General features: G+C 44.0%; 2 protein-coding genes across 3 annotated transcripts in view; both read left to right on the top strand.

Moving 5' to 3' along the window:
- KLF11 (KLF transcription factor 11) overlaps positions 1 to 18343 on the top strand; it is a 469199-nt gene that overhangs the window by 314567 nt on the left and 136289 nt on the right. The window lies entirely within an intron of this gene.
- The window catches only part of HPCAL1 (hippocalcin like 1), a 48179-nt gene that overhangs the window by 9228 nt on the left and 20608 nt on the right, over positions 1 to 18343 (top strand). The window contains exon 1 of one of the 2 annotated variants that reach the window (XM_069850525.1): positions 12800 to 12904. The exons of the other annotated variant lie outside the window; for it this stretch is intronic. The gene's annotated coding sequence lies outside the window, so the exon portion shown is untranslated. Of the gene's footprint in view, positions 1 to 12799; positions 12905 to 18343 lie in introns of those variants that run through there. 2 annotated transcript variants of the gene reach the window in all.

Here is an 18343-nt window from a genome sequence, read left to right as displayed (position 1 = left end):
CAGGAGTGTTTGGAGGTTGCAGGAGGCTGACCCATTCTCAGCTGTCGACTTTCACATCTTGCATAACTTCTAGTTTTCCCTGTCTGGGCTTGGTTTCTTCCTGAAAATAACAAGTTATAGCTCTGTCTCTCTGTCTGCCCTGATCTTCAGCTTGATCAGAGCCCATCTCCTTTTTTCTTGTCTTCTCCCTACCCATGCTGCCCTGGCTTTTTCTTACAAGGAATAGAGGAGAAGGCATAATAACCCAGACTGTGAAAGGATGTCAGACAGCATCCTTTGATTGTTTTGTATCATCTCTCTTCATACCATACACAGCTGAGAGCCATCTTCTCTCTTCGTAAGCCCAGTTTCAGCCTTGGTTGCTGAGTAACTTCAGACTGATTTTTAAATTCTTTTTTAAATTATTACTTTTTTTAATGCAAACGGTTCCATTATAAATGTATGTGTAATCCATTGTAGACAGTCATATTTCACTTTGAAGCCTTCCATATCATGAGGCAACAGGTTGAAGTTGGATACTGCCTAGTTTTATTAGGAGCTCTGCAAGGCTGAACAGAATGAGAGATGGATGGGCTGGAGGTCTTCTCCTGTTCTGGGGGTGTTGAGTGCAGCTTTCAGAGCCTTGTGAGTTCTCTTCTGAACATCACCTGAAGTTCTTGCTCTCTTCAGTGTTCAGGTGTTCTGTGAGACCTGGATAACATACTGCCTCTTTCCACCACTTCTCTTTTTTCCTTTGTTTCCATAGCCTTATCTTAATCATGAACATGTTTGCTGTGGCAGTTTTTTGTGGACAAGAAGAGTGTCTAACTGCGGTGACTTCAGGCTGGTTTTCTTCCTGGGGAGTATGCTTGAGTCAAGAGAAGAGAGGGGGAGAAGAAAACTTGGAATTAACTATAGCATGAACATTTGAACAGATGTCTGAACTTTGTAACACCAAGTACCATTTAATTTTAGAAATTTGCAGGATGTTTTAAGTTTGTTGTGCTCTTTACAACCATCTAAGTGTAGATACATGACACGATTTATTAGCTTACTGCAAGGCTTTGTTGCTTAATTTCCCTGCTGTTTGAAGCACTGAACTTCAGGTGAAATGAGCAGGATCCAGAGCATTAATGGGAAAGCCTCCCTTTGTGACAACTTTCTTTATATCTCTGGAGAGAGGAGAGATGTTTCCGCTCATGCTGGAAGGAGCTCAGCTCCTCTGCTTTGCTTGGTGTCCGGGAAGAGCTCAGCCCTGGCACAGATGACAGCTATGAAACAGTTAATTGTGGGCAGGGCAGAGACAGATTATCATCCTGCCCTAAATCACTTAACCATCTTAAAGGTCTACCCTTGCCTGCCTGAACGAGCCAAATAATCTTTCAGTGAGCTGCACAAGTGAGCGCTGAGCTATATATGGCACGAAGAGAGAGATGACACGAAACAATAGAATTCCCTTATCCCACCTCTCCGTAAAAAGCTATGAACCATGTACCTGCTTAATGGTGGAAGAACATCACTGTTTGGAGCAAATTGTTTCATGCTATCATGGGTTCTTCATCCTCTGGCGGCTTTTAGGACAGGCTTGCATGTCTCCTGAAAACACGTGGTGTAGGCCAAATCGGGGGTAGCTGGATGCAGAAATTCTTGGAGAAATTCTTTGAATCACGTGGTATCAGACTAGATCAGTAGTTCTCAATATGTTTTGTGAGATCGCAGCCAATTCCCTGTGCTTCGGACACTTGTGTGCTGATTTGGAAGAGCAGTATCTGCGTGGTGGCCGCACATGAAGTCCTTGGCGCCATCCTGGAGAGCTGCTGGAATAAGTGATGCTGAGGGTCTCATCAGTGATTCGGTGAGTCAAGGGTGGAGGAATAACTATGAAATGCCTGGAAATGGCCTTTATGAAAAATGTACCATGGTAGTCTACCAAAAAGTGAAAGAAAAAAAAAATCTTTATCAGTACAGTGCATATTTCTTTGACAGAGGTCTAGTTTATCACTACAGTTGGCTTTTCTTAATTACTGCTAATGCTTCTGCAGGCTGTGCAGTGGGAGAAGGAATGTGGCTGGCTTGAAGTCAGAGCGTAGAGGCTTTTATTGGGGCCATTTGGACACAGGCCATCTGCAAGATGTATTTATTTTTTTTCTTATTTGTCTTCTCTAAATAAAAATGTGATGCTGTGAGAATGTCCGTTCCTATTGCTTCACTCCACCAAAGTTGCCTTTTTTCTGACAAACTGTTTTAGAAAGTTATATTTGGCAAATGGCTGTTTACTTAATTGCTCTCCTATCATTGCTGCTTGTCCATGGAACCCAAATCTGTTTGCGTGCAAGCTCAGCTGTAGCTCAGTTCAGAGGGTTCGTTAAACCATAGTTGTCTTCTTCTCTGTTTGCTTTTTTTTTTAGCTCGTTTTCCCTCACAGTGGAGGAACTGCAGTACCTGCAGAGCTGAGGGCTGTTAGACGCTGCAACAACTGTATATTTCTGTTTCCTTGCTTACCCCAAGTGTTAGAGCTTCAACACCCTTGGCATCATGCTACAACACAGGGAGCATAATGAGGATTAGCTTTGCAGGAAGGAGTTTCTTCTGTCTGCAGAAAAACATGTGAAGCTCCTCGATGGAGCAGTGGCCCACAGTGGTCCCCCAAGTCCTGTTGGCTCTCTGGTTTTTTTTTGGTTTTGTTTTTTTTTTTAAGAAAAGCTGTATCTTTGGGCCTGGTGCCCTCTCTGAAGTGAACTTAGCTACTTGGGACACTGAGGTTTGTTTAAGAAAGAAAATACTCCATCGTGGAGCTCTGTGCAGAACTGTGCTGTTCAAATCACTGGGGAGAAAGGGAGAGTCTCTCACTGACACCGGTAGTTGAAGGATTTTTCTTAAACTGATAACCTTAAGGTTGTCCCTGACAAAGTGAGCTTAAGCAAGGCTTAATATGCTTTGCTCATAGTTACTGTGATATGACTCAGCTTTAGCCACCCTAAATGGGTATTTCTGGAGGAAGGTACAGCGTAGGGACTCTAGTTATAAAGGGAAATGCAATTATAAAAGCAAAAGAGCAAACAGTTGTTTATAATCTGTAAAAATTGATACTCATTGCTCTTGAGTTTGCCTTAAGGTTTTCTCATTAGAAGCAGTTTCTGTAAATACCATCTCTTTCTTCCCCCTTGGAGAGATGTCAAATTGCTGGACTGGAATTGTTTGAGTAATCAATAGACTTTAATCTATATGATGGGTTTTTTCCTTTGAAGTTGGTTCTTTCTGTACTGGAGATAACATGCCTCAAGCAAATGTAAAATGAAGAAGGGTTAGATTCTATTTGACTCATTCTTGCTATATGGTCTTAAAATTTTGCAATATGAATGTCTTCCAAAATAATTATGCTTATTGCCAAGTGGACACTAACTGATTAATCTACTAGCAGATAGCCGCTGAAGTGTTGTTTTTGAAATAATTTTTGAGCCTTTTTCCCTGCAAGACTTGTTTAAAGATAAGACACTGACAATAGAATAAACTGTGATTTCTAACCCTGTTCTCTTTCAGTCAATGCCTTTGCTTCAGTGTTGCGCTTCTGTCTCCCACTGAAAACTGTGTAATGAAAGGGTTTTCAAGTCAGCCCTGAGCCAGAAGGACATTCATTCTTGTATTTTATTTGGGGCAGATGCTCAAATTATCATGGGGTTGGCTGGATTTATTTGTGCACTTAGATGGGTGAATAATGATGGTTGAGAGCTTTTGTTGATGGGAGGTCACTAGTGCTTCTCTTTGTGAGTTGGTGGCATCACGTGCCCAGCATGTGAAAACATCTATCCATCATTTTACTGTTTGGAGTAGCTCTTTTGCTGGGAATACCTGCTTACGGCCTGGTTTTCTCCTCAGAAGGTCTTTCCTTTTGGCTATGTGGCATGGAGAGAGAACTTCCCAGCGCTCAGATAAGGAGCTGAATTTGCAGCTGAATTTAGGGAGATGAGTAAACACTTTAAAATGCAAGGATTTGTGACAGAAATGGCAAGACTGTAGAAAAGACTCCAGTTTGTTTCCTTGTACATTCTGTAAACTGGTACATTCTTAACATTTTTACAGCTACAAGTCATAATGCTACATACCACATTGCATATGACAACTGACTTAGAAAAATACTCTGGTGTCTGTTGATACCATGGACTTGGCGATGCACTAGTGCTAGTTTTAATTTTTCTGTTTGAGGAGATGTCCTCAGGTTAGAGGTTAAGCTGTTTTTCGTTACTTTGAATAGCAATAATACATTTGGTTGTACACCCAGATAAGCCAGCTTGGAGCTGGTGAGCAGCACTGCAGCTGGGAATAAGTCATGGATTTATTTTTTACCTTTTCTTCTTACCTTAGCTTCTTACCCTTTCCTTAAATTGTTCTAGCAATAGTAGTATGGTAATAGCATAATAATTCTGGACAATAATAGGTTTGCTGCTCTAGCTTGTGTGATGGCAATTCTGTTGTCACACAGATTTTGAGTTTCATTCTCAATAAAGTGCAGGCACAGAGCCAATGTCTGTGTATGTGGTTGAACACTGGTTTGGTGGAGCCACAAATCAGATCACATCCATGGTGTTGCAGTGAAGGAAAGGGCTCATGAAGTGGTAGGGATGTTGGTGTTCTGAGCTCAGAAAATGGATGTAGAGATGCTGACGGAGAGCACCAATGGTGGTCTTGTCTGTGAGTGCTGAGGGATGGAGTTACAGGGGGCAATTAATCCCATTTAATCTTATTTTTAAGATAGTTTTCTCCATGCATCATGAGACTCTCCATCCTGTTGTTTAGGTTTCTCTGTGAGCTGGAGGTGGTCAGCGTGTTTCAAAATAGCAGATTTTATCACACTATGGTAATTGCAAAGCCTGGTCTCTAGCTGTTGCAGCATGCAGCCAGTAGACTTCCAACCCCAGCAAGCAAACAGATGCCCCCTTGCGTGCTTGCCCTGCTGAGAAGTTGTTCCCCTCCCTCCCTGACTAGAAACTGCCCCACTTTCATTTTGAACTTATGAGCTGTTTGGTAGTTTGGGGTTTTTTGTTGTCAGCGCTATGGGTTTATTTTTTACATCTGCTGTTGACCATGCTGGTGTGGTTACAGCATAAGCTCCTTTCCCTTCTCATACTTTTGTTTTAAGATACATCAGCCAAGTGCTGCTAGTTTGCAACTTTCTTTACCCTTTTTTTTTTTTTAATTTGTATCAGTGAAGAACATTTTGATCTTTGCTCTTTTATTTTTGTTTGCATGAGCTCATTCAGCTTGACTTTGGCAATTTCTGTTTACCCCTTTGCTTTCTGACCTCTGCAACACAGCTGTCTTTGCTGAGCTGCCCTTCCTTTCCATTCCTTGCAGGCGCTTTGCTTAGTCTGAAAATCCCTTTTTTGGTGAATGTTTCTCCACTTAGGTTGGGAATTATTCCCTAGACATCTCTCCCACTTTGCTTGGGGTTATAAGCACCAACTCTTTTTTTTTTCCTTTTCTTTCTTCTATCTTTGCCGTAGAGATATTCTAAATTTCTTACAAATATATCCTTAAGCACCTCATGACTCTGCATGACTTCCATGCAGAGTTCATTTGTTTCCTCAGAGCTTATGGGAAATTGAAAATATGAATTTCTGTGTTCCACTTCAGCATATTCTTCTACCTAAACCACCTCTCTATGATTTTGATTGCCTCTAGAGTTACTTTCTGTGGGCACTTACAGCTACTTACAGTGCTTAAATTAGTATTGCTCTTTTCTAGTTCAGCAGCTGGAGGATTAGGACTGCTGTCTGTTGCTTCCAGAAATATCTGTGGTCAGCCCTTAGCGTCCATAGTAGGTTCTTCAGTTGAATATTTTGGGACACAGTAAGATGAGCTCTGTTAGCCCTTTTATCTTGCTGTGGACCTTGCAATCTACGCTGCACTCCCATGCAAACTCCATAGGGTGTAGGACTACCTGTGCTGTTGTCCCTCCTTCCCACAAGAAGTGTGGACCCCGTAGCGTCATAGGCCAGCTGTGACTGCCATTCTCATGAGTTTCTTCTCCTCCTTCCTGACTTTTCCATTGCATCGTCCTGCCTCCCAGTATCAGTATGTTAATCCTTGATCTTGATTCTTAGTCATCATCTGTGAATTTCTGGGTAATTATCTACCATCCTATCTGATAGCTGCTGCTGCTATCAGTGTGCTCTTTGCTCTTCTAAGTTTGGATGATATTATGTGCTTTTTTGTCCACGTTTACTAGCTCGCTTGTCTGTTTATTAAAACCAGATGTGGGAATTAACTGATTTTCCTCATTATTCATTCTCTAGAGGTTTGTTTGGGCTTTTTTTTTTAGTATTTTAATTTAAAACTCAGCTGTGCCTGCTGTGATCACAGAAGGCCATCTCTCATCCATGGAGAAACGTCCTTTTTTTTCATTAATGCCTTCTGGTGACTGAACACCCTAAAACTTCCCTTGCAGTTTCAGTTCTTGAACCATATGGATGGCATTAACTTGGAATGGCTTAACCTTCCTTTTGAAAGGGGATGAAACTCGAAGGCTAAGCTTGGTGTCCCCAGTTTTTCTCTATAGCCTAGAGGGAGGGAGGTATCACTAAGGAGCATATAAAACAGGCTCCTGCTCCAAATGCCTTCTTACATTGCTTCTCCCACTGGCAGACAGACTATTCTCTTCTGGGCTAAATTTAGTCTTGAGCCTTGTTGATGCCTTTGGTTGAGTTCTTCATCTGCACACCAAAAGGAGGAGCGCTTCGTTTCTTACTGGAAAGCCAAAGATAAACCTTTCCAGGAGCAAGGAACTAGAATACCCTTAAAAGTAAGGACCAAATAAAGTGGCATAAGTAAAGAGAGAGCTGAGGACAGTACAGGGGAGCATCCATGGGCATGGGATGGAGAAGGAGATGGAGAAAGTAGAGTGTGATGGAGAAAAGTGAGGTCCCCAACATGAGCCGTGGCCTTGCAATCAGATACAGCTTTGAGCTTTCTTGCAGCATCTGTCCAGGGAGGAAGAATGAGTCCGGATTGCTGTGTCTACAGAGGGCAATTGTTTTATTTCCCTTTAAGAGGGTAGACACAAAATCAGATTTCCTCTCTGAGTTGTCTTATATTTTTAGCCTGTGATTGGATTGCAAATGCACACTGGATATTTACATTTGGGGAAGCAGGCTCTTGTGCTGCCTTCTTAACCAGGATCCAAGTTAATTTGCTGAGCTTCCAGATGGGAGCCATTCATTTCTGTATTACAAATTTGCAGGAATGCTTAATTTAATCTAGATTTTCTAGCTCAGTAGTTTGCCTGTTCTAACACTCAAGCTTTCCTTACCTCCTCTCCTTCCCCTTGAGCTAAATTATCCACTTGTACAGAGTAAAGAAAATGGGTTTTGCAGAAGGAGCCTCCTGTCCATCATCTATCCTGTGTAAAAGCAGATTGTTCTTCCATGTCCTATAGGTTTCCTAAGAGGGTACTAAGTGCAAGGCATAGCTGGTATAGCCTCTTAGCCCTGTTTCACTTGGTTTGTTGAGGCTTATTAAATTTTGGTAGCTTCTTTGTTTTAAACTATTTAATGATCACTTTATTCTGGTCTAGTACATGTGCTGAATAAAGATGTTGTTAAACTACTGGCTCTTTCACTGTTGCAGGTAGATAAGGATATTTGCAGAGGAAAGCTCACAGTTTTCCTTAGCAATGTTTAGCCTCCAGTGCATTGAGTGATTTGTGATTATATGATAGCCATTTCTTTAATGACATTTTAAACTACATTTCTCTTTACAATCACTTCTGCCTGGGATTCTTAGATAGCTGTGCAAACACTGTGTATATCATAGCCGTGGCATGTGGTACATGCTGAAGAAGCAGATGGGCGCAAACAGGTAAGCTTAGCTCATGAGCCGGCCCTTTTCTTCATCACTGCATTTTCCATAATAGTGAAGACTGTGGTAGGAAAAAATGATGCATCACAGTTCTGCTACTTCAGTTTCAGAATGAGTGTATTGAACAGCTTGAGGTCAACTTTATTATTTCTTCTTCTTGAATTACGAATTCCCAGTGCTCCCATTACCCAAACGTCATCCCAGAAAAACACGGAAGTGCTGCACAGAGAGACTGCATCCCTAAGCCCCAGAGACGTTAAGTGCCAGGAGCAGCAGGCACACTTGAGAGCTCATCCTGAGCAAGTCAGGTCATGACCTGCAATACTTAGCACATGGATGAACATTTGCAATTGTCCTGCCTGGGTCCTTTGTTGCTGATGGTCGTGCAGCAGGTCAGAGAAGCTGGGGTTGATAGGGAGTATGCAATATGAAACTGTCCTATTCTATTCCTTGCTCTAGATTGTTGCCTTTGAGGTGATGATGCTGAGGAAGATGTGATAAGGTGCCAGAAGACATCTTTTTGTTCTGCATCTCTGCCTCTGTGATTCTGCCCCGCTATTTCTCTCTTATGAGACCTCATCTGGAGTACTGTGTCCAGTCCTGGAATCCTCAACATAAGAAGGATATGGAGCTGTTGGGACGGGTCCAGAGGAGGCTACAAAGATGATCTAAGGGCTGGAGCACCTCCCATATGAGGACAGGCTGAGAGAGTTGGGGTTGTTCAGCCTGGAGAAGAGAAGGCTCTGAGGAGATCTTACAGCAACTTTCCAGTACCTGAAGGGGCTACAAGAAAGCCAGGGAGGGACTGTTTACAAAGACTTGTAGTGATAGGACAAGGGGGAAGGGGTATAAACTGGAGAGGGGCAGATTTAGGCTAGAAATTAAGAAGAATCTCTTCAGAATGAGAATGGTGACGCACTGGAACAGGTTGTCCAAGAAAGCTGTGGCTGCCCCATCCCTGGAGGTGTTCAAGGCCGGGTTAGATGGGGCCTTGGGCAGCCTGATCCCGTGGGCCATGTCCCTGCCCATCTTTAAGGTCCCTTCCAACCCAAACTATTCTATGATTCTAACATAAAGTTGTGCTGCTTCCTGATCTGTGGCTCAGGCCCCAGGATTTCAGGGTGATGTTTTCATTTAGGTGATGCTCAACCCTTGCAGTGTTGGAGCAAAGTAGATTATTTGGCTATGTAATCAGAAAACTGTCTGCTCACTTTTGATATAGGTAGTTCTCGGTACCTTTTCATTTTGGGGATGGAAGTATCAGTATTGGGTTTATACCTCCCAGAGTAGATGGCAGGTTTTATAATATTTTATCTGAGTATTTTTGCCTGAGTATTTTAACAGGCAACAGGGGCTCAGTTCTGGAAGGTGGATGGTGGAGATGAGGTGGTGCTGTGGTTGTGCCTGGTAGAGCTGCAGAAGCAGAATAACAAAGAGATGTGCTTGGTCTCCATCGGCAATGTCGACTTGTTATTTTGGTGTCTGGCTTGGTAGATAAGAAGGACTTGCCTATAAAGGATTTTCCAGCCTGTAGTAGTCTATCCATGGAGTGAGGACCTCCTTTGTAAGTGTGTGTTCACAGTCTGGTATTAGGCTTTGGCATTTGGCAAGCACACTAGCAGTATGTCAAGGGACTGCCACCAATTTAGTTTTAAAATAACACAGCATTAGCGGAGCACAAACAGCAAGCAGCAGCAAGAGCACGTTCTTTCATGCAGCAGGCCTAGGCTGGAGTCTCCCCACAGCTGCAAGCCCTCCGGGGTGCTGCTGCAAATTGCAATCAAACATGTTAATAAAGCAAACGTGTTAATAAAGCATATGAGTTTTCTGCATGCTTACTGCATTACATTGAGCAAGTTGATTACAGGGCCTGTTGATTTTATGGGTTTTTTATATTCTTATTGGGAGCCATTTGTCAGTCTGCACAGAAATCTGATTAGCTGAGATTTGCTAGCTTTCTGGTATATGTTGACCTATAAAGTGAAGGATGCAGCAATAAAAACAGACCATTAGGCTGCTGGAGAAGTCTGTAGGCTGCTTTACAGATTGGGAAGGAGAGATCTTGACACTTAAATGTCTTTCCCTTGGGAACTCACCCATGTTTGTGCAAGGAATCTGTGCCAGCATCCCTTGGCAGGGCTGGCAGCCTGTTTCAGCCCACGGGTGCTGTTCTCCGCAGCTGGAAATCTGGGATCTGGATGTCAGTGGGTCTCTGTGCCCACCCTGCGAGTAAGCCGGGAAGGAGCAGCCTTATTATAGGTGGTCTCATGCAGGAAGGGAGTAGGACGGGAGCAGGACGTTGGTGTCACTGCAGCAACAAATCTGGTCCATCCACAAAGTCTTAGGCAGCGGGAAGGGAAGGAAATGTAGATGAAGGGAAAAGTTAATTGTAGCTGACTGTGGTGCTTCCTATGAGTAAACATGCTGCTCCTTGCAGAGTGTGGTTCATTAGTTAAGTAGGTTTAAATTCAGGTATCCTTCAGAGTAGGAGGGGCACAGCGTAAGGCTTCCACTTTGCCCAGCAAATGCACCTCCCTGTTGCTCCACGTAAGAGAACTTTCAGCTTTTAAGCAAGGGGATACTTACACTTGGCGTCAGGCACCTTGGTGTGTTGCCAGAGGGTGTTGAAAGGGCAAGGTGTGCAATCAGGTAAAGCACCAACAAGGTGACTAATGACACCTGCAACCTTGCAGCGATATTTTTGTGATATGTCTCCAGTGTGGCAAAAGCCTAGGGCTTTTCTCCCTAGTATATTCCTCTTTTTTATTAATTGCAACGGAAGATTTTTTATTTTTTTTTTCTTAACTACGTAGGAAAAACTTGGCAATAAGGCAAGGAGAGGCTGTGGAAAGCTTTGCTGGCTGTGGTGATGTGTTCAGGATGCTGCTACCAGCATCACCCAGGGTGAAGTGGTTTCAGGCAGCAGAACAGTGCTGCTCACATCTCCATCCCAGTATCCCCAAAAGAGGCCGAGACTCCATCCAGGACAGAGTAAAGGCATATTTTTACCACTGTTTTGACAGAATGAATTCAGCTGCTTGGTCAAGGGGGATCTGGGCTACAGCATGTCAGCGCCTCAGTCCCTTCTGGGTGCCTTGATATATTGTTTTGAAAACCCAGTCTGGCTAATTGAAACGGGCCAAGAGGGCTAGGTGAGAGTGAAGCAAGGCATGGTTGTTAACTGACATAATCTGCTCTCCTAAAGCCAGCCTGTGTCTTACCATGTGTTTGTTGGATCAGACTGGGAAAAAGATATTCCATGTCAGCTCTGCTTCTTAAAACACACAAAAGTATTTGCCAGCCTTTCCAGAGATGTTTTAAGTAATCAAGGCATCTGCAAGGTTGCACTGAATCTACTTTTATCCTAGTGTAGAGGACTACTGAGTGGTTGGAGTCATCCCCCTGTATTAGCTTGCACCTTTTTATATTCAAGAGCATGTAACTATTATTGTTGAGTTTGTGGAGCTAAGCTTGTATCTTTAAATCTTGTAGTGCGTGAAGCTGTCCAATCCATCCCTGAGCTGCTGTACAGTGGCATACACACCAAATTCTGCTTGTCTTGGAGGTAAAAAACAGTAGTGAGATACCACATCTGAGGCAGATGCCTTCTTAATGATTTCAAGTGGATTCATTTTGTCTTTCAAGTTTGCTTTCATCAAAACGATGGCTTACACTTATTGTCTAAGCAGCGTGGTATCCAGCAAGTAGTGAGGATGTTTTTCTGTCTGGGATGAGGCATTGCTGGTGACGTCAGGGTGGTGCAGAGCTGGTGTGGCAATTGCAAATGATCACTCATAAAACCAGTGCTGTGATTAATTAGGGTTTTCAGAGCTCTGAAACAGTCATTTCTTTATTAATAATGTTCACGTCTAAGTGGCCTTCCACTGGCAAGGGGTTTCTCTTTGAACAGAAGTTGGAACAGGTAATTTTGCCATTAGAGCCTGAATATGTAGCCACATCAGGCTATGGGCACAAATTAGGTCTTGTGTAAATGTATTTGCTTCTTGAAGATTTTCTTCTCTTTGATGCAGAAGTCTTGCTGTTGAAGGCGTAGATGTGTGTATGCTGACCTAGTGCACCCCTTGTTTTAAAGAAAGTTTTGTGAGTTTCCAATAGACACATTAAAACCAGGGGATTTTTCAACTTTTTATCTTTATTTTACTTTTGAAGGAAACTAAGCACTGTACCAGAAATTCCCACAGTGAGTGGCCAGACGGGTGGTCTACTTCTAGCTCCAAAAATTTACCCTGGGGATCTGTCGACTGCAAAAGCATCAACTGCTTGGAAACCCTTCACCCTTTCTACCTGCCTGCACCTCTGAAACTAAAGTTCAAGGCATCTCTTGTTTAACCAAAACACCCAAGGACACTATATGCAATGATGTCTGAAGAATGTCTGAGCTACAAAAGAGAAGCAACAGCCAACTCCTGGCTAGTGGGGTTTCAAAAGTGTGTTTGAACTGGTGGGAAGGGCCAAGTAATTCCTTGCTAATTCATTTTTCTCTGAAATGTCTGCAGTAAAGCTTTGGATCTTCTGCTGGTGCTCCTGGATGTCCTAAACCTGGATAGGGTTTGAGGAGGTGTAAAAGGGGTGGGTAAGCTGAGAGCAGAGCCACCTGCCTGCTTCTTTGCTGTATCAGTGCTAAGCATGCATTTCCCTTCTGAGCTCTTTATTTGAGCTTTGCCTGCTTCTTTACTTGGGAGACTGAATCTGTTGTTTGAAAGACTCTAATTTTGCTTATGTAAGAATGGGGCTGCTGAGGTGGAAAATGGAAATGTTCAGTCATAGGGTGATGTCTCTTCTCCACCATTGCTCAGGAATTTCTGAGTGCTGGAAGAATGTAAAACTTTAAACTCATCGCTGGGCGGAGTGAGGGTGAACATGTGGTTTGTGCACGTGTTTTTTTGTTCGTATTTGAGAAAAAAAAAAAGCTAAAAATAAACTGCAGGCTCGCCTCTGCTTCCTGGTTCATGCGGGTCTGCGGCAAAGAAGCTGGAGGGATGGGACTGATGACCCGGCCCGGGGAACACCCTGCCTAAGCCTGGGACAGCTGGACACGCCAGGTGAGAGGGTGAGCAGAGGGTGGCCGGCACCCCTTTGGGCAGCCGGCTGCAGAGTGGGGCTGATGGCACACGGCTGCTGTTTGCTGGTTGTGGTCACAAGGGCATCAGTCGGTATGTAGGCACCCTGCGGGTGTCTGTCTTGCCGGGGGTGGCTGCGTGAAGTTCCCCTGCAAATATACTTTGTGGTGTGAGCGTGTAGGTCCTCTATTGGTCCCAAGCATATGAGTTTTGAGGGGGAGGAAAGGGGCTGACTTTGAACTCTAAATTGTAGAGAGTGGCGCAGAGGTCTGGAGTGGAAGCAGTAGATCAGGGTGAAATGGGTGAGCAAGCAAAGCAATGGTAAAGCCATTGAAAATTTGTAATATAATGGCAGCCTCTCATGCCAGTGGAGTAATGTGGCATTACAGTGGTGTAACCCACACCAAAACTTGTTGAGTTCAGAACCAGTGGGATGCTGTGCAACAGCAACCGTGCTGGCTCCTGGGGGCTTTGCTCTCTGGATAGGGAGGAGTGGTGTGGTGCTGGGGTGCTTTGCTGAGTTGGTGTCAGGAGACATGCAGATGGGAGGTGAGAAAAGCAGCATCCAACTGAAACCACCAAGCAGCGATACTCATCGAGAGATACCCTGGGAACTTATTTTTTTCAGTAAGGATGCTACGACATTTCCTAATATGTTGCCTTTTTTTTCTTCTTCTTTTAAGAAAACCCTGTGGTTGCACAGAGGATGCACAGGCAATTAAAACGTTTGTTACACTAAAATGTTTACAAATAAGCTGACAAATGAAATAGGAAGTTCCATCATTTCCTCTGCTCTTTACAAGCAGGATTGAAACTTTGCTAGCTTGTGGTCAGGAAGATATTGCAGAGCCTGGTTCTGGCCTGAGCTGCCAACGGGGACCTTTACTTTCTTCTCCATGAGCTAAATCCATTTTATTCCATGAATCTACGTGAACCTTACTTTCACCTCCATGAACCTGCTTTGCTTGTCACAAATCCAGAAGCTGATGATTTGGAAAGATTTCTTTGAGATGCCTTCTAAGTTTTATCAGTGTCGTCTTGTCATTAGTCCTGCCCACAATATATGAGGTGATGTATATCGTCTGTGTATTTACATTGCATATTTATACTTTAGTGGATAACGGATATTGTGTCTGCACGTAAAAGGTAATTGGAAAAAGTTTGTGGAGGAGCTGCAGACCGGCCGTCTAGCTGGTGAAGCCAGCATTTTGCTGTTCTTGGGGCTTTTCTGAGCAGGGATAAAGTTGACAGCAGCAGTTTAGTTTCTAGAAGACTGTGGTTTTGCACAAGTAATCATGAAGGGAGTGATTGTGTGTGGAAAGGGAAACGTGGCTGCTGTGGCAGAGTAGGCTCTGATGAAAATCACAATCTGGGTTTTTTCTCCCCTAAGAAAGTCCGAGCCCTGGTGGCTCTGTCTCTACTGTGTGGCCCTGTGCTTCACGGAGCTGCTGCAGCTGACTGTGCGGATGCTCTGGGGTGCGGACGTTTGGTACTAAAGGATCTGCAGAGAAGATGCTCCTGCATTGACTCAAGAGGTGGCATGAGGGATGAGTGTTTAACAAGGGCTGCCATTGTCTCCTCCTTGCTGGTGTCGCAGCCCAGGGATAGCTACCTGCTTTTTATTAACCGCAGATTATTCATCCTCTTAGTTTTCCTCTGTGGGGGAAGAACTCGTTATAGTGCTAGGATCTCAGTATATCCAGTGGTTTCAACTCACCTTGACTTTCGTGACTTAATTGCTGCAGAAGTCAAATTTGGTGTCTGAAGGCAGCACCACAGACATGCAAGGTGTTTGGGAGGGGACAACAGTAATTTTTCTGTTTAGCTTCATTTAAGACTTCTTTTGATCTGTCCAGTTCAGCCGGTTTTGTTGGTGGTTGGTTGGGGTTTTGATATTTTGGGGTTTTTTTGTTATTAAAGAAAACATGAAATAATAGCTCTTGGCTTGTTAATGTGATGTAATTAGACAGAGGAGGGAGCTATTAAGTGGTTCTGGATAAAGCTGTGAAAAAGAATAAATTTAACTGCTGTTGTATGAAAAATCTTCCTTCTACTTTTATGATTATGACTGCCCATTTGTGTTTTAGCATCTGTTCGTGTAAGAATGTGGAAACAAATGAGCTGGCTCAGCAGAAACTGAAACCCAAACTAATCTCATGCTGGAGTAAATGCTCAATAGTCTCATTGTCCATGGGCACTTCAGCAGCAAACTCGGAAAAAAAAAATCAGCATTAAAACCCGGAGTAGATGGCAGAGAAATCATCAAAGGCTTTTTGTTGTTTTCTCCAGCAACCCTCAGGCTCCACGCCTGCACCCAGCAAGCAGAAAGCTCAGCATCAAACCATCAGGAGCTTTCCCTTGCTGCTCGACATGCCAGACATAGGGTTCTGCAGCCAGCGGTGCTGGAGCCCAGCTTCACCATCACTGGTGGGGCAGCCAGGTCCTGCCAAAGCTCTTTATGAGCTTTCCGAGACTGGCTGCCGTGCATCCCACAGAGTCCTCCTGTCCTTTTGCCCTGTGCTTCCCCACTTGCATAACTGACTTAGGCATTACCTTCCCTGCTCTCCTTACTCTGTGTCTTCGGCACTTGTGCATCACTTGGCCTCTGTGTTTTGATAAATAACTTTCCAGCCAAGTCACTCCTTAGTTGAGGCTGACAGTGTTTCAAAGCAGAGGTGCTAAGCTTGCATTCTTGCCTATTTAATATTGCAAATCTGTGTCATACCTAAACTCAGTGGGATTATTTACTATAAGTATACAGAAAACAATAGTTCTCTTTTAAAAAAATACCAGTTTCTTTTGAACTCTTGATGCTTCTTCTGGTCAGAAACTGAAAGCATAATGAATTTTATTTTTTTTTTTAATTACTTTATCAGACTGAGATAAATGTAGAGGTTAGTAGAGCATAAGCAGAAGAAAGTAAAGTAACTCTGAAGTGTTTTAATGATCTGAGAAGCCAGCCTGTTTAGTATAAGTTGTCATTGAGCTTTTGGTTTGGCACTTAGTGTTTTAGTTTGTTAAATTAAATAAATCATGGAAATGGAGTTTCTAGAAATTGCAGTCCAGCTTAGTAGTGTGTCCATTCTTCAGTGCCACATGCAGGATTGCTCAGTCTGACCTGGTACTCCCTGTCTAGGCTTTTCCTTCTGAGGTGATGTCGTGTATTTTGGCCTATTAACACTATACAGACAGTGGGACTGAGTGTTCCCTCAACAAGTTTGCAGATGACACCAAGCTGAGTGGTGCAGCTGTCATGCCAGAAGGATGGGATGTCATCCAGAGGGACCTGGACAAGCTGGAGAAGTGGGGCTGTGTGAACAGTGTCATGATGTTCAACAAGGCTAAGTGTGAGGTCCTACACCTGGGCTGGAGCAACCTGCTGTTGCGACACAAGCTGGGGGATGGAGGGATTGTGAGCAGCCTTGTGGAGAAGTACTTCAGGGTGCTGGTTGATGAGAAGCTTGCCATGAGCCGGCAATGCGTGCTCACAGCCCAGAAACCAACCACATCCTGGGCTGCATCAACAGACGCATGGCCAGCAGGTTGAGAGAGGGGATTCTCCCCCTCTGTTCTGTTCTTGTGAGACCCCACCTGAAATCGTGTGTCCAGCTCTGAAATCTCCAACAAGATTCTCCAATCAAAATCTGCAATCAAGCTCTGCCAGGGGAGATTTAGGCTGGACATTAGGAAAAAATTCTTCACGGAAAGGGTTGTTGGGCACTGGAACAGGCTGCCCAGGGAGGTGGTTGAGTCACCTTCTCTGGAGGTGTTTAAGGGACAGGTGGACGAGGTGCTAAGGGGAATGGTTTAGTGTTTGATAGGAATGGTTGGACTCGATGATCCGGTGGGTCTCTTCCAACCTGGTCATTCTATGATTCTATGATAAGAAGGATATGGAATTGTTGGAACAAGTCCAGAGGAGGCCATGGAGACGATGAGAGGGCTGGAGCACCTCTACTATGAGGACAGGAAGAGAGAGTTTGGGTTGTTCACCCTGGAGAAGAGAAGGCTCTGGGGAGACCTTCTTGTGGCCTGTCAGTATGTAAAAGAAGCTTATAAGAAAGATGGAGAGAAACATTTTTTTGCAGGGTCTGTAGTGACTTGACAAGGGGCAGTGGTTTTAGACTGAAAAGAGGGTGTGTTTAAATTGGGCATAAAGACATTTACTATGAGGGTGGTGAAGCAGTGGAACAGGCTGCCCAGGGAACTTTGTGGATGCCCCATCCCTGGAAGTGGTTAAGGTCAGGCTGGATGGGGCTCTTAGCAACCTGGTCTAGTGGGAGTTGTCTGTGCCTGTGACAGTGGGATTGAACTGGATGATCTTTAAAGGTCTCTTCCAACCCAAACCATTCTGTGGTTATTCCTGTGAATTTTGGTGCCAAAATTTGCATTTGTTTACTGGCAAAGGCTGTGATGCTTTTTAGCTGATATTTATACTGTGCTTGTACAACTGTTGGCACTACTGATTGATGAAGGTAAGCAAAATTCTTGTGTCTGATTGGAAAATTGTTCTTCAAATTTAAGACATAAGGCATCTACTATTTTTAGTCAGGGTAAATTTAATGATATTTTATGGACTGGGAGGCAATGGTAGGAATGAGGTCTGTAACCTTTGGAAAGAGAGGAAGCAGATAATTTTTTTTTAGGCTTGCGAAGTGCTGCTGTTTATCAGGCAGCTCCTCTTTATCCTCAGCCCCTGTTGTTAGACCCGGCCAGGGTTGATTTGAAAGGATTCTCTGCTTCGTCAATGCAGGTTGATATTTGCTGCAGCAAGATTTGTTTCCCCAGCCAGCTGCTTGGCAAAGCAGGGGAGTCCTGTCAGCTGCCTTTTGTATTTAAATTATCCACTTTTTGGCACAGTGACAGGCTTTTCTTAGCCCCTTGCATAGTGCCTGGTGTGGTAGAGGCCAGATCTGAGCTGTCACTTCTCTTCATGGCAGTAGGAGTCCTCCAGCAACCTGTTCTTAGGCTGAGGCAGTCACCAGCAGATGTGATCCCCATCACAGAGCCGGAGCAGTGGACTTCCACTGTTAACTGTTAACATGTACCAGCCTCAGATGTGCTCTTAGCGGAGAAACGATAGCTGCCACTGCTTGTACAGATGCGTGAAACCAGGCTATTTGTGCGCCGCGGTCTTCTCTGGGAAAGCTGCAGGCTTGGAAACACAGGCTGCAAAAGCAGCATCAAGAAATTGTATGTGTTTTAGCAGGGTTATTTGTGGGTAAAGAGTGGTGCTCTGTTGTTGAGGAACTCTCTAAGCTCTGCCTGCGGTGCTCCTGGTGGCTCCTGTGGCTTTGTAGTGCAGCCTGGAGAAATGTGCTGCCGCAGCTCCCCTCCCTGCTGGAAAGAGCAGTTTCAATCAAGAAGCAGTAGCTTTTTCTAGGAAAAGTAGATCTGGGAGATTCATGCATGCACCAGTTTTATTAACT

Source organism: Phaenicophaeus curvirostris, chromosome 2 (assembly GCF_032191515.1).
Source record: "Phaenicophaeus curvirostris isolate KB17595 chromosome 2, BPBGC_Pcur_1.0, whole genome shotgun sequence".
Classification (NCBI taxonomy): domain Eukaryota; kingdom Metazoa; phylum Chordata; class Aves; order Cuculiformes; family Cuculidae; genus Phaenicophaeus; species Phaenicophaeus curvirostris.
The sequence above is the reverse complement of the archived record's forward strand: the minus strand, read 5'-3'. Positions and strand labels throughout refer to the sequence as shown.